Below are 14,549 nucleotides of genomic sequence, written 5' to 3'. Positions count from 1 at the left end.
TAGACTTACCAATCTTCAATCATCAATTAAGAACTTCTCTCTTTACAATCTAGAGTTTCTCTCTCTTAAATTCTAATTCTAATTCTAATTCTTATCTCATTTTCTGAATTCATTCCCCCCCCCCCCCCTAAAAATAGAAAGAAAAAATATATATAGTAAAACTAACTAAGAGAAGTTGGTTAGATCGTCCCCAAATAAACCAATATAGGCGCAGCAAACTATAAGGGAGAGCGTGACCGCGCAAATCTATGTTCGGAACAAAGACCTAGACAGGCGCGCCCGCGCCTGGGAACAGGGAAGCCTTCTTCCCTATCATGCCGATGCTCCTCGTGCGTTCCACTTAATGCTCTAGATAATCACGGGACCTTGAAGTTTCTAAAATCCATGTTTGCGGGTTCAATACTAGTAATCATACCCCCATGGCTTCAATCCACAGCTCAAGGACTTTAGGAACTTGCACTTCTACATGGTTGAGCTTCAAATGGAGAACATTAGACATTCTAATCAATGCCAAACTTGGGAAGAGGCCTCAGGAAACTTGGATAACGACCTTAACCTGAAAAATAAAGAAAAACAAGCAAATAAAAGAGAAAATAACAAAATAAACCAAGAAATGCATAAAGAATGAAATCCAACAAAGAAAATGCAAACTAAAAGAAATAAAGAGTAAAGTTAAGGAAAGGCTAAGTAAAAGAGCTATATAATAGCATGAAATTCACCCTATAAAGAATCAAATGAGTGTCATAAATGACACTCATCAATTCTCTAGCAAAATATTGTGAGATTTAGTTCCTTGTAATGTTTGTCACCTTATGGAGGTAAATCTTTGTCAGAAAAAGTGATCAAGTTGATAGAACTAGGGAGATCACTCGTAAGGAAGTAAGCCAACCCCTCAGGAATGGTGTCGGAATCTATCCCTATCTTATCCAAGGCATTCATTAAAGCCAGCCAATGTTCTTGAGAGGTAGCTAGAAGTTTCCATACGTTCATTTCAACCTTGGTCTTTTTGAATTGCTTTACAATGTCGTTGTCTTCTATAATGGGTATGGGAACTTGTTGCACGGTACGCATGGGTTATGTAGAGATAGGAGGTTTCATTCTCTCGGATCTTGTGAGGACGTCTATGGGTGAATCATCTTTATCCCAAAAAACACCTATTGAATAAGACATTGAAAGTGGAGGTACTTCCATATCCTTAAGGTAGAAGTCTTTTATCATCGCTGTCTCAAACCCCATTAATGCTTATGTCTTCTTCCTGTGGGATTTGAACTAGCTTTTTATCTTCAATCATCTTCTAAATTCAATCTATAAATTTAAAACAGTTTTTAATGGTATGTCCTTCTAATTGATGGTATGGACAGTAGAACGTGTCTGTCCTTTTTAGAGATTCAAATGGTTTCGGTTCGAGAGGTTTGGCCTTACCATTCTCGGAGACCATCTTGAACATTTTAACATTGAAGGTCCCAATTAGAGTATAGAGTTTATTACTCTTCTTGGGTGTGTAAATTACTTGGAGAGGGAATGCTTTCTTCTTCATGGGTGGAATTTTAGCATGCTTGCTCTGAAGTTCCTCTTCTTCTTTCTTTGTTAATTTAATAGCTTCACATAGTAAGTTTATTCCCTCCCACATTGACCATATAAGAATTCTCACTTCTTCCTTAGTTTCTAGTTCTGGAAAGTCATCCATGGCATCAAAAAAGGTTTCATCCTCTTCTTCGATAGCATTAATTTCTTCGACGGGTTTGATGAGAGATGAGGGATGAACATGATTTTCCTCATCAGAGATGGCCAAGGATTCGGAGACAGGTGCATTGTTGATTCTTGGCTTCTTACTTGCAGGGGGCAATGGTAGTTTATTGTTATCAATCAAATCTTGGATAGCTTCCTTAAGCTTCCAACAATTCTTAGTGAGATGGCCCCTACCTTGATGATATTTTCAGTGTGTATTGGGGTTCCAATTAGCTGTCCTCTTTTCAACTGGTGGGTCACCAAATGGTCCATTAGGAGTTATAAGACCTTTTTCATTCAGTCGATCGAATGCGGTGTTATAACTCATACCAATAGGAGTAAAGTTCCTCCTAAATGGTTTCTTTTGTCCTTGGTTGTTCATAGCATGGACTTCACTCAAATTAAAAGTGCTAACATTATTTGAGTGGGTGGTATTGGAAGACAAAGGATTGTTGTTCTTCTTGCCTTTTAAGCCACTATTGGAGTTGTTGTTAGCATCTTTCTGTTTAGCAAGGTCATCTTCAATGTTAATACAAGTATCATAGATGGCCTAAAAGGTGTATAGATTGTTTTGGTTTTTAGATGCATGGAGTACTTCTCCTGGAGGTTCTTGATAAACAACCTCATAAATTCCTTTTCACTCGGTACTTCAATCATCCTAGCAAAGGTTTTTCTTCATTTATTGAAGAAAGAAGTGTAACCTTCATTCTCTTTTTGCTTAAGTATTTCTAGTTCCCTATGATCAGTTTCAACTTTAATATTAGATGTATACCTATCAAAAGCGTTTACAATTGATTCCCAAGTAGATGTTTTCTCTTTGTCAAGGGAGAAGAACCATTGCTGGAAAATGGTTTCAAGTTCGATTTAGTCAAAAAAAAGGTTCGAACATACGCAGGAGTTCTGCGGGAAGCCGGGACCTATATTGAAGCAGCTGATTTTTGTTCGCTTACAAAAAAAGAAGCCAACCAAGGGAGCTGATAAAAAGCAATCTTCTGAGCAGAACTTAGCCGAGAAGAAAAAGGAAGGAAATAAGTGAAAAGAAGTATGAGTGGGGGATGATCAACAACAAAAGTTAAAGAAGGTTAAGACATATGAGCCAAAGCATGAGTTCACCAAAGATTGTTACTCATTCCTGATGGAGATTAGGATAAGTTTGAGTTTGAAAAGCCCCAGCCGATGAGAGGCTCGACCCAGTATTGCAATAAGAACAAATTTTGTCATTACCACATGGACGTGGGACATGACACGAACGACTGCATTAATTTGAAATGGTTGTTGGACAAGCTAGCTAAAAAGGCATGTTGAATTCGTAAGTTTTGAAGTCGAAGTTTACATATACCCGGACTGACAACAAGTCCGAGAAGAAAAAACAAAAGAAAAATGAAAACAAAGATGATGGAAACAGTACAGATTCTGGTTTGGTGGCTGTAATATCAGGAGGCTTTGCTGCAGGCGAATCCACCATGAAAGGTATTATGTAGGATGCTTGGATGCTCTGCAAGGTAATGCATGCTAAAGGGTTGAAGGTTGAACCTTTTCCAGAGGTGACGGTTAGTGACGCTGACCGAGGCGAGGTCAAGGTCTTGCGCAATGACCCTATGGTGTTCATCATGAAGATAGCCAATTAAAAATTCAGCTGAATTCTTATAGATACGGGCAGCTCGTCCTATATCATCACCTTAGCCGCTCTGAAAAATTTAAAGTTCCCAGAAAACGCTCTCAAAGACATCCCCCACCCTTTGGTGGGGTTTTGGGGGAACATCATTCACCCAGTCGGATCGACAGATTTACCTGTCCAATTTGGGAAGAAGGAGGAAGGAAGGGACATGGTTGTCTGTTTCTTTGTGGTCAAGGAGCCAACTTGCTACAACGTCATACTTGGTCGTCCAAAGCTATAATTGTCCCCCATCTGATGTTGTTAAAGTTTGAGTGGTCAAACGGGAAAATTTGTTCAATTCAAGGAAGTTAAAAATTGGCAAATAAGTGTAATCAGCTCATGGTGAAGCCAACAACTCGCGTACAGGGAAGATTATCCGAGCTAAAAACAGAAGAAGGCTCACTCCAAGTATACCTGGTCGACCAAAAGCACAGGATGGCCATGGTTGACCAAGCATGGCAGTTAATAACAGTCGGTCGGCCAGAAGACTTGAGACCCAGCCAGCCGGCGATCATCAAGATATAGTGTTGGACGCCGATCAATCTGATTAGACGATCAAATTTAGCATTATAGATATGGGTTTGATTTGAGATGACTTAATCAAGTTGTTAAGAGAATTCAAGGATGCATTTGCATTTGAAGTAAGCGAAATATCGGGTATCAGCCCAGACCTGGTCATGCATAAGCTAGCTGTAAATCCACTTGTTAAGCCCGTCCAGCAGAAGAAGCGGAATCACAAAGAAGAGAGGAATTAGGCGGTCGCGGCCGTAGTAAGAAAGTTGTTGGACGCCGGCTTTATTTGGTAGTGTAACTATCCAGATTCGGTAGCCAACGTAGTACTGGTGAAGAAACCGAATGGAACAAGGAGAATTTGTGTAGTGTACACTAATATCAACAAGGCATGTTCGAAGGATAGCTTTCCTTTGCCTAAGATTGACCGATTCACTACTACAAAATTACCCAAAGAGACCGGTCAAAATTAGCCAAAGAGACTGCCTTAGAGGCGGTCTCGCAGTCTCTAGCGCAGCGGTCTCTTTGGTAAAGAGACTGCATTATTAGAGGTGGTCTCTAGAATAAGAAAGCTAAGACCACCTCTTAAATATAAGCGGTCTCAATTTTAAGGAAATTAAGACTGCCTTTTTAAGAAAAGCAGTCTCTATTTTCAGAAAACTGAGACCCCATATCTTAAATAAGCAGTCTCTTTTTTGAGAAAGGTGAGACCGCTTTTCAACTTCACAGGTCTCTTTGGTCTCATTTTAAATTAAAAAAAAATATCTTTATAACTACAAATTCGTCGATATTAACATCAAAAATAACTTATTTACTTTTATTTATTTCGCCATTATAAAATCAGAAGTAAAAAAATAATTATTGTATTTCATATACCTAAAAAATTATGTGCATAGTACAGATTTGAATGAAAATTCAATACATAAAAAAAAAATTCTGAAAATGATGACTAAACTTCTCAGATCTTCAATTACAGATTTCTTCGATTCAAACTTGAAACTTGAGAGATCATTACCTACAACCACAAATATACAAATGTTAAATAAAAATTAAAAGCAAATATTATTGTCCGAAAATAAATCATAACAATGACAGATTGAAAAATAAAAAAAACATAAATTTTAAAAACGAGATATAAAATAAAATAAAATTCGTTTACAATAAAAAAAAATATAAGATTCGATTTAAATGACAATGAACACATGAAAAATCAAAGCAAGAAAAATTATACTAATTTCAAAGAAAACTTAAAGAATAATTCGTCAAGAAAATCTCAAAGGAATTAAAAAAAAAATAATAATAATAAAAACATAGAACTTAAAAATAAAGCGCTTAAATCGAAATTGAAAATGGAAACAAAAATACAAGTCAAATAAGAAATTAATAAAGACGAAAATTACTAGATCTGACTATGAAATGTGTTTTTAAATGAAAATATCATATAACAAAATGGCAAAAATAGCATTTGAAACAGAAACATTAACAATCAAACAAACAATCTACTATCATGGCTAAACGGAAAATCGGACAAATTATTGTTTTTTAACAATAAAAAAGATGTTGAAAAGCAATAATTCTAAGAAATTTAGATTTTTCATTAAGAAAAACCGAAAAACAAAACTCACCTTGGCCAAAGATCTTGAAATTTTGAAACTATATAGTGAAGATAACTTTTTCAGCTTGAGAAAGAAGTGAATGATGTAATTATTTTTTATATTTTGTGTGAGATTCGCTTGAGAAATAGAATAAATGAGTTGAGGAGTGAGGAAGATAGATCGATGTGAGAAGGGAGAAGAAAGAGAAACATAAACTAGAAATGAAATGAGACATTTGATGAAGAGCGGCTGAGAGGACATGAGAAAATGAAAAGGTTTAGGGTTTGGGACTTAATGGGCTTATGGCTGCCTAAATATATGGAAGAATCAATTCGAGAGACCTTTTATTTAGAACAACGGGTCTCTCTAATTTCTCAGACTTAAAAAAAAAACAACATTAAAGAGACCGGTTATTATAATTGACCGGTTTCTTGGATATTACATGAGACTTGTCCTCTAAAATGACGGGTCTCTCTATTTTTCTCAATTTTTTTAAAAAATTCCAAGAGACCTGTTTTCTTAAATGACGGGTCTCTTTAATATTTCATGAGAACTGTCATTTAAGATAATCGGTCTCTCCTCTATAAGAGACCTGTTATACACTTAACCGGTCTCTTAATTTGTGTCTCTTTGGCCAATTTCGTAGTAGTGATTGGTCGATTCTACGGCCGGACAGGCCCTTATGAGCTTTATGGATGCATACTCCGGATTTCACCAGATCCCCTTGTGGGAAGAAGATCAAGAGAAAATTATGTTCATAACCGAGCAGGGGTTGTATTGTTATAAAGTCATGTCATTCGGCCTCAAGAATGCCCTTGCTACCTTTCAAAGACGTGTGAATACGGTTTTTAGAGATTAGATTGGTTGAAACAAAGAAGCATACATTGATGACATGATTGTCAAGTCAAAAGAGACGGCCGAACATCTAAAAGATCTCCGAGAAACACTTGTCGAACTCAAGCAGCATAAGATGATGTTAAACTCAAAGAAGGGCGTTTTTGGTGTTGAGTCCTGCAAATTTCTCGGATTTCTGATCGATCAACGAGGAATTAAGGCCAACCCAGAAAAAGTCAAGTTTTCTTGGACATGAAGTCGCCGAGAAAAATCAAGAAAGTGCAAAGATTGACAGGCTGTTTAGCCGCATTCGGCCGGTTTTTATCAAGATCAGGGGATAAGTGCCAATATGTTTTTCAGACTATCAATAAGAAAGCAATATTCGAGTGGACATAAGAAGCCAAGAAGCCTTCGTTTAGTAGAAAAGCCATTTCATACATTGCGTTGGCTCATCAGTTGACTCGAGAATGAGAAGTTATACATGTACCTTGCCATCTTTGAACACTCTTTAAGTGTCCTCCTACTTGTTGAAAGGGACGGCCACCAGATTCTATTGTATTTCATCAGCCATGTTTTACATAATGCCAAGCTTAGGTATTCCCCTATTGAAAAATTTGGCCTTGCATTGTATATGGCATCAAAGAAGCCACGACCATATTTTCCGGCACATTCAATTGTTGTCTATACGGACAAGTAACTTAAGAAGTTGTTTGCAACTTTGAAGCCAGCGACCGCATGCTTATATGGGCCTTAGAGCTGAGAGGTTTCGACATCACGTTCGAACCCAGAATGTCGATCAAGGGACAAGCCTTTGCATATTTATTGGCTGAAATGACTCGGCTGGACTTGTAGCCGGTATGAGACCAAATTTGGATATTTTATGTAGATGGTAGTGCAACAACAATCGGATGTGGTGCTAGGATTTTTTGTTAGTCTTCTGAGGTGAATAAGTTTGAATATGCAATGAGATTTCAGTTCCAAGCCTCCAATAATGAGGCTGAGTACGAAGCCCTACTGGCCAGCCTTAGAATGTGTAAGGTGGGTGGGGCAACAAAAGTTGATGTACGTTTGGACTCTCAGGTGTTAGTCAACTAAATGAATGGTGACTATGAAGCCAAGGAGCCGGCCATGATGAAATATTTGCAGATGGTTAAAGAGGAGGCTAGGAGCCTAGAATATTTTGCCCTGCAACAAGTCCCCCATTCAAAAAATCATCAAGTAGACGCACCTCTAAATTATCATTCTCGGCATCATGTGATACTCCCATATCAGTGTTTGGGGAGTAAAGAAAAGAGGAGTGTTGCTGTCGAGCCAGTACAAATTATTGACAGGAGCTCCTCTTAGATAGATGGGGTCATCTCGTACTTAAGGGATGAGATACTCCCGGCCGACCCAAAAGAGATATGGCTGATGAAAAAAAGGGCAGTGTAGACATCTACTTTTGTCCTTCTGTCCCGACAGGAAGTGCAATGACGATAAATAAAACCCTTTTCGTGTTAGATCGAAGTAAAGAATACTTATGGATAACTGGTTAAGCCACAAAACACAAAAGACTAGCCCAAATTAAAGAAAAAGCCAAAACAAAGGTCCAATTAACTAAACCAGATCATGATTAGGTTTTAGCCAGTGCTTAAGATGCTGCTGGAAAAGACGCGCGCATCTTAAAGAGTTGCGTTAGGCTATCACATGCAACTAATTTAGTTGCGCGCAACACCCAACGCAACTTTCGGAGTTGCACTGCGGAAGATTCAGAACTACACGAAAAATATAAAATCGAATCTTACCATAAAGCCGCGCGCAAGACAATTAGTTGCGCAGCACATAGCTGCGCAACTCTATAACTTGCGCAAGGATGCCGCGCGCAACAGAAAGAGTTGCGCGCGACACCTGCTACGGCAGAATGCTTGTAACCCTTAACCTAATCATTCTCTATATATACGAGCTTAAACCAAGGCTTAAACAGACAGAAATTAACCTAAAACTCTGTTAAAATAACTTATAAACATGTTCAACCTAGCCCTTTTTCCTAAACACTCACCCTTTCGATATCTTCTTACTATGGTGGAGGTTCCCCAACAAGAAGGAGTCCATAAGTGTTCTAAACGGAGATCTAGCAAAGAGAAGTGGTAAATTCTCGAGCACTTAGTTAAATCACCTTTATTTTCTTTTTTAAAAGGACTTTAATTAATTAATTAGTGTTGTTTTATCACCTTTAAAATAATTAATTAATCAATTTCACATAGTATCTTGCGTTAAATAAAGATTAGAATTGAATTAAATAATTGTTGGTTGATCACTTAAGCCAAGGCAAATCTTGTTTATTTTCTTGTCCTTTTCATGAATTTAATTAAATAAGAATAACAACATTACGATGTAATTTCCTACATGAATTAATGTTTGTAAAGAAAATCAACTAACATATTTTTAGGTATCATGTTGCATAAATTGTTTGGTGATGAAATTGCAAAAAACGAAGAGCTAGTAGAGGTCGTACTAGGGCTAGGATGACGATTCCCCTCTAAAAGGAACGTTATCTTAGTACCCTCGCTCACGATCTCATTTCTGGTTTATAGACTAATTTGGGCATGGGTAAACTTATGATTTGTGCTAATTATTCCATGAATTCCACATTGAAGAAAGGTATGAATGAGGTTTATGAGTTTTTTCTAAAACTCATTGGCGACTCCTACTTGTTTCTTACAAAAAAAAAAAAAAACATGATGATAGAATCAATTCTAATTCAAGGTCCTCCAAACAGTCAGGAATTCAAATCCTACTACACCCTAACAAGTGTAAAGTCCTAGGCTTTTAAGTGGCCAAGAGCATTTGAGGAGAGTACCCCTTACGATGGGCTCACCCTCCTTACAGTGGCAACTCAGCTGGGGACTTAGAGGTTACATGATTAATTCGTAGTTATGCTCCAAGGTATCCAACATTAGGTTACCCATGGGTTGTAACGAGAATTAACTTGGATAATCTCTAGTTAGAGAGCGAGACTTGAACGCCTAATATCTTCCTTTTGCACAAGAGTAAACACCAAACAAGAAACATTGCATCATACATAAACATAGCACACTTAAACCATTGGGGATTGGCTCATTGACTAGGAGTCGCCAACACTAGGCGTCTATCCCGAAATCAAGAACAATCATCCCACCCATATCACCAACAAAATGTTGGGAGGGCGATGTTACGGGTCAACACGTTGAGTTATTGATTTAAGAGTCATTTCTTAAGGTATGGTACCTTTGGACACCCAAGCCTTTTTTTTTTAACCTTAGAACGACATTGCGTGAATCTTAACTTATGACATGCTTATGTGACTATGTGACTATGTGCAACATGTTAGGATAGTCTTCTTTCTTTTCTTTTTTTTAGTTCGGTCTAGGTTCCCAATTACGAAGTTGTCTCTTTGTGATTTAGCGTCATATTCAAAGAATAACATAATAAAAAAATTAAAAAAAAAGTCAAGTAAAAAAAATCAAATAAAAAAAACGCTCGAAAATAAAATTACGAGCAGGTGGCGCGCGCAAGTCAAGAAGTTTTGATTTTTCAAAAAACAAATTGACTCGTCCGAACAATATCTTCATTGAAGAATTGTTAAGAGCGATGTTATCCATTTTAATATATTTTGCGTCTTTTTTATTTTTCCTTTTTAAACAAGCGTATCGATTTAACTTGGGAAAGAGGAACCCCGGGCACTCGCATTCGCATTCTACGTTTACCACAAAAAGATCAACCCCTTTCAAACCACTTTCCTTCGACAACTGATCCTAGTCCAACAACAATGCCGACTTTCGAAGAACTTTAACAAGAGATTCTTCGTTTGAGAGAGGAAAAGGCTCAAGAGGCCGAGGAGAGAAGAATAAAGAAGGTGGAAAATGCTGAAAAGAAAAAAGCTAAAACTTTAGCCTTACAAGAAAATATGGAGCAATTATCCATCAAATAAAAGTCGTTGCAGAAACTAGTTCTTCGTTCTACAATGGGGAACAAGTACTTTGATGTAGAAAAGGTTGCTCCTCCCCCAGGACTAGCTTTACCAGAAAAGTTCGTAGCTACGAACTTGCCAATATTTAAGGTGACCAATAATCCACAAAATCACTTAATGTTTTTTACTGGCACTATGGCACTAAAGGGAGTTGATCCTAAGCTTTATGCTTTGAATTTTCCTTTATCACTAGACCCAATTGCGAGAGAGTGGTACTATAGGCTAGATCCAAAATTTAAAGAGACATGGGAAGATGTAGTTTTGGCTTTCATCACCCAATATGAGAGTAACGTAGAGTTCAAGTCAACTTTACGTGAACTCGAGATGCTTAAGCAAGGCGACAATGAAGGATTCCTTGCTTTCTATGGAAGATGGCGAGAAAAGGCGGCCCACCTTGCCCAAAGGCCTCCTGAACTTGAGTTAGCACAACAATTCATTGACAACTGCGTGAAAAGTACAACAAACATCTACATTACCTTAGTCTAGACACTTTTCAAAAGGTCTATTCTGTGGCTACTAGGATTGAAGATGATCTTGCTAAAGAAAAAAACAAACAAACCTCATTATCATCATCAACCTAAGAATAACTACAAGAAGGGGAATGATAATGCATCATCCTTTATTGACGTATTTGCGACTTCCACGCAATACATTAACACAAATCAATATGATGATCCTAGAAAAAGATGGACAAAAGAGAGAAAATTTACTCCATTTACGGTAAGCTATAAAGAATTGTTAGAAAAATTAAATGAAAAAGGCTTAATTGCGCCAACAAGGCCAACACCACCCACTCCACCAGAAAGGAAGTTTCCTCAATGGAACGGTAATGCTTATTTTGCTTATCATAGAGGCGTTGGACACGATACTAAATGTTGCTATGTTTTAAAGCACAAAATAAAAGATTAAGTAGACGATGGGAGAATTCCCACACCTAAACCTAACAATAATGCATCCCCCTTAGGGGTGTTTCACATCGATGAAGACCATATGGGAAGTGATACGCTCTATCCTTTGGACTATATCACACCCATAGGAGAACCTCTATCCACAATACTCATAGGGGCTTCTAATGAAGTATGTGGACTATGGGATGACGACTTTCAAGACTTATGTGTCTCTAAGTATGCCGATGTCCCACCTCCATCTTATTTACAAAATGAAACAAATGGAGCGATTGACTAGGATCATTTCTTGGGGAAATTGCAAGATTTATCGAATCTCTCATTGGTCGAACAATGGCATATAGCACAACTCATGGAACATCTTGAAATAGAGGCACATCCAAAACCTCTAGAAAAATGTTGGTTCATAAGTCCTACAACTAATCCAAATGAGATAGATCATTTAACTTGTTCGGGGAGAGTCTACCAAGCACCACCACCAAATGGATCTTTGATAACACAAAATCAAACTCAAGGTCAAACACAAAATACAATACCACCTCCACTTGAGGTGGAAGATCCATTGGTCAAAAAACTTTGACAATCCAAGGCGAATGTTAGCATTTGGGAACTCCTAAGTACTTCTAAAGAATATAGGAATTCTCTCATGAACGCTCTAACGACTTTGTGTTTTAGCACAGACACAATCCCTCAGGAACTCGTTAGCTTGCTTACTAAAGGGACATCCGACAAGTCAATAATTTTAACTAATGATGATTTGCCTTCAAAAGACACTACCCACAACAATGTGTTATACTTAACTATGGGATGCAAGGGATACATTATCCCTCTAACTTTGGTAGACAATGGGTTGGCTGTAAACGTATGCCCATTACGAACGACAAAATACTTTGGCCTAAATCAAGAAAAAGATTTCCAATCAATTAATCAAAGCATTAGGGCCTATGACAATTTGAGAAGAACGGTGTGTGGAACTGTTAACATACCAATTACCACATGCCCAATTCAAAAGATGGTTGAATTCCATTTTATGGACATAAAACCTACATTCAACCTTTTACTTGGATGTCCTTGGATGCATGAGCTTGGTGCAATACCATCCTCACTTCATCAAATGATTAGGTTGAACTATCAAGGGCTTCCTATGACTATACATGCTTCTCCACTCAAAATAGAAACAAATGGAAGAAGACGTTGAAGAACCATTCAAGCTTGATCTATATTCCACTCAAATAGTAAACAACATCTTGCTCAAGAGTAGTTACTTTCCTGGGATGCCTTTGGGAAAAGGAATGAAGAAATCTCTCTTACTTTCTATCCCTAAAGAAAAGCTTCTCTCTTCGATTGGGATATAAACCAACCAAAGAAAAATTTGAGTCTCACGATGCAAAAAACAAAGCACGTAGAGACAATAATAAGAAAGGGATAATCACTTTACTCCCATCCTATCAACAAACCCTTAATGGAATATTCATTAGGGAGGGAGAAGATTACCCATGCTACGAAATTCCGGAACCCTTAGTTTTAGAAGTAATCAAGAAGCCTGGATTTGAAATATTTCATGATTGCTACTTCTTTGATGACGATCTTAGTATCGTTAATTCAAAACACCCAACTCTAGGGTGCTATGATGTGCAAGCATTTAACTTGCTATTTGGACTAAAGCAAAAACATGTCGCAACAATGACCAATCAAAATGCCATTCAAGATGAAGCTTTTGATCCAACCTCGTTGATCACCCCTTCAAACGAAACTTTAGATCATGGAAATCTTAAAATGGACTAATCACAAAGGCAATAAACTGGAAATCGTCACAGGCAAAGGTAAGATGTTTGACGAATCGGGCGATGAATCTATTATAGACTCTAAGGAAGCTTAAAATTTAGGCCTTGTGGGCATTACTGAGTCTTTATTTTCTAGTTCTAAGAACGAAGAACCTAAAAGGGGTTCTTCTCTAGATGTAATCTCTTTTAATTTTAATAATATGAGCTTTATTTCCGAGTATATGTCTTCTCTTGAATCTTTCGAATGCTATAACAATCAATCTAATGAAGATGATAACATTAATAAATTGGTTTAACTAATGAATAAATGAGAACAAAAGAACCCTATCATTGAAGAAACTGAAATAGCTAATATAGGAACTAAAGATAATAAGAGAGAAGTCAAAATTGGCTTAACTCTAAATTCGGAAGAGCGATCGACCCTCATATCGATGTTCAAAGAATTTGAAGACGTGTTTTCTTGGTCATACAAGGACATGCCTGGAATAGATAGGGAAATCGCAGAACATACCATTCCCTTGAATCCTACTTCTAAACCAGTAAAACAAAAACTTCGATGAATGAAACTTAATGTCGCACTAAAAATAAAAGAAGAAGTACAAAACAAGTTAGACGCTAGTTTTATTCGCGTATGTAATTACCCATAATGGGTAGATAACATTGTTCCAATTCCTAAAAAGGATGGACAAGTTCGCATGTGTGTCGACTTTAGGGCTCTTAATAAAGCTAGCCCGAAGGACGATTTTACTCTACCACATATTGATATGTTGGTAGATAACACGGCTGAACATGCGATGTTATCCTTTATGGATGGATACGCAGGTTACAACCAAATTTTAATTGGAAAAAGAAGATGAAGAAAAGACATGCTTTATTACCCCTTGGGGTACGTATTGCTACATAATCATGCCATTTAGTTTGAAAAATGCAGGAGCTACGTACCAAAGAACGGCTACGACTCTCTTGCATGATATGATGCATAAAGAAATAAAAGTGTATGTGGATGATATGATCATAAAGTATAAAGATAGAGTGGGACATATAAAAGATTTACGCAAATTTTTTCACTCGCATAAAAGAATATAAAATGCGATTGAATCCACATAAATGCGCCTTCGGAGTAACTTCTGGTAAGTTACCCGGATACGTAGTGAGCAGACGTGGCATCGAGATTGATCCCTCTAAATTAAAGGCATTTGTTAACATGCCTCCCCCTCAAACAGAAAAAGAAATTAGGGGATTCCTTGGCAAATTACAATACATTAGTCGATTTATCAACAAATTGACTATGACTTGTGAGCCAATATTTAAAAAATTGAAAAAAGAGGAGAAACATGAATGGGACAATCAATGCCAAAAGGCCTTTGAGAAAATCAAAGATTATCTCAAAAGTCCACCAATTTTAGCACCACCAGTACCCAAACTACCTCCTAGGCTATACATTACAGTTACCGACACAGCCACAGGCACCATGTTAGCACAAGAGGTAGAAAAAGTCTAACGTACATTATATTACATAAATAAAAAATTCATCCAATACGAAACAAA

The sequence above is a fragment of the Chenopodium album genome, chromosome 7 (genome assembly GCF_948465745.1).
Source record: "Chenopodium album chromosome 7, dcCheAlbu1.1, whole genome shotgun sequence".
Classification (NCBI taxonomy): domain Eukaryota; kingdom Viridiplantae; phylum Streptophyta; class Magnoliopsida; order Caryophyllales; family Amaranthaceae; genus Chenopodium; species Chenopodium album.
Note: the sequence above shows the minus strand (reverse complement) of the source record.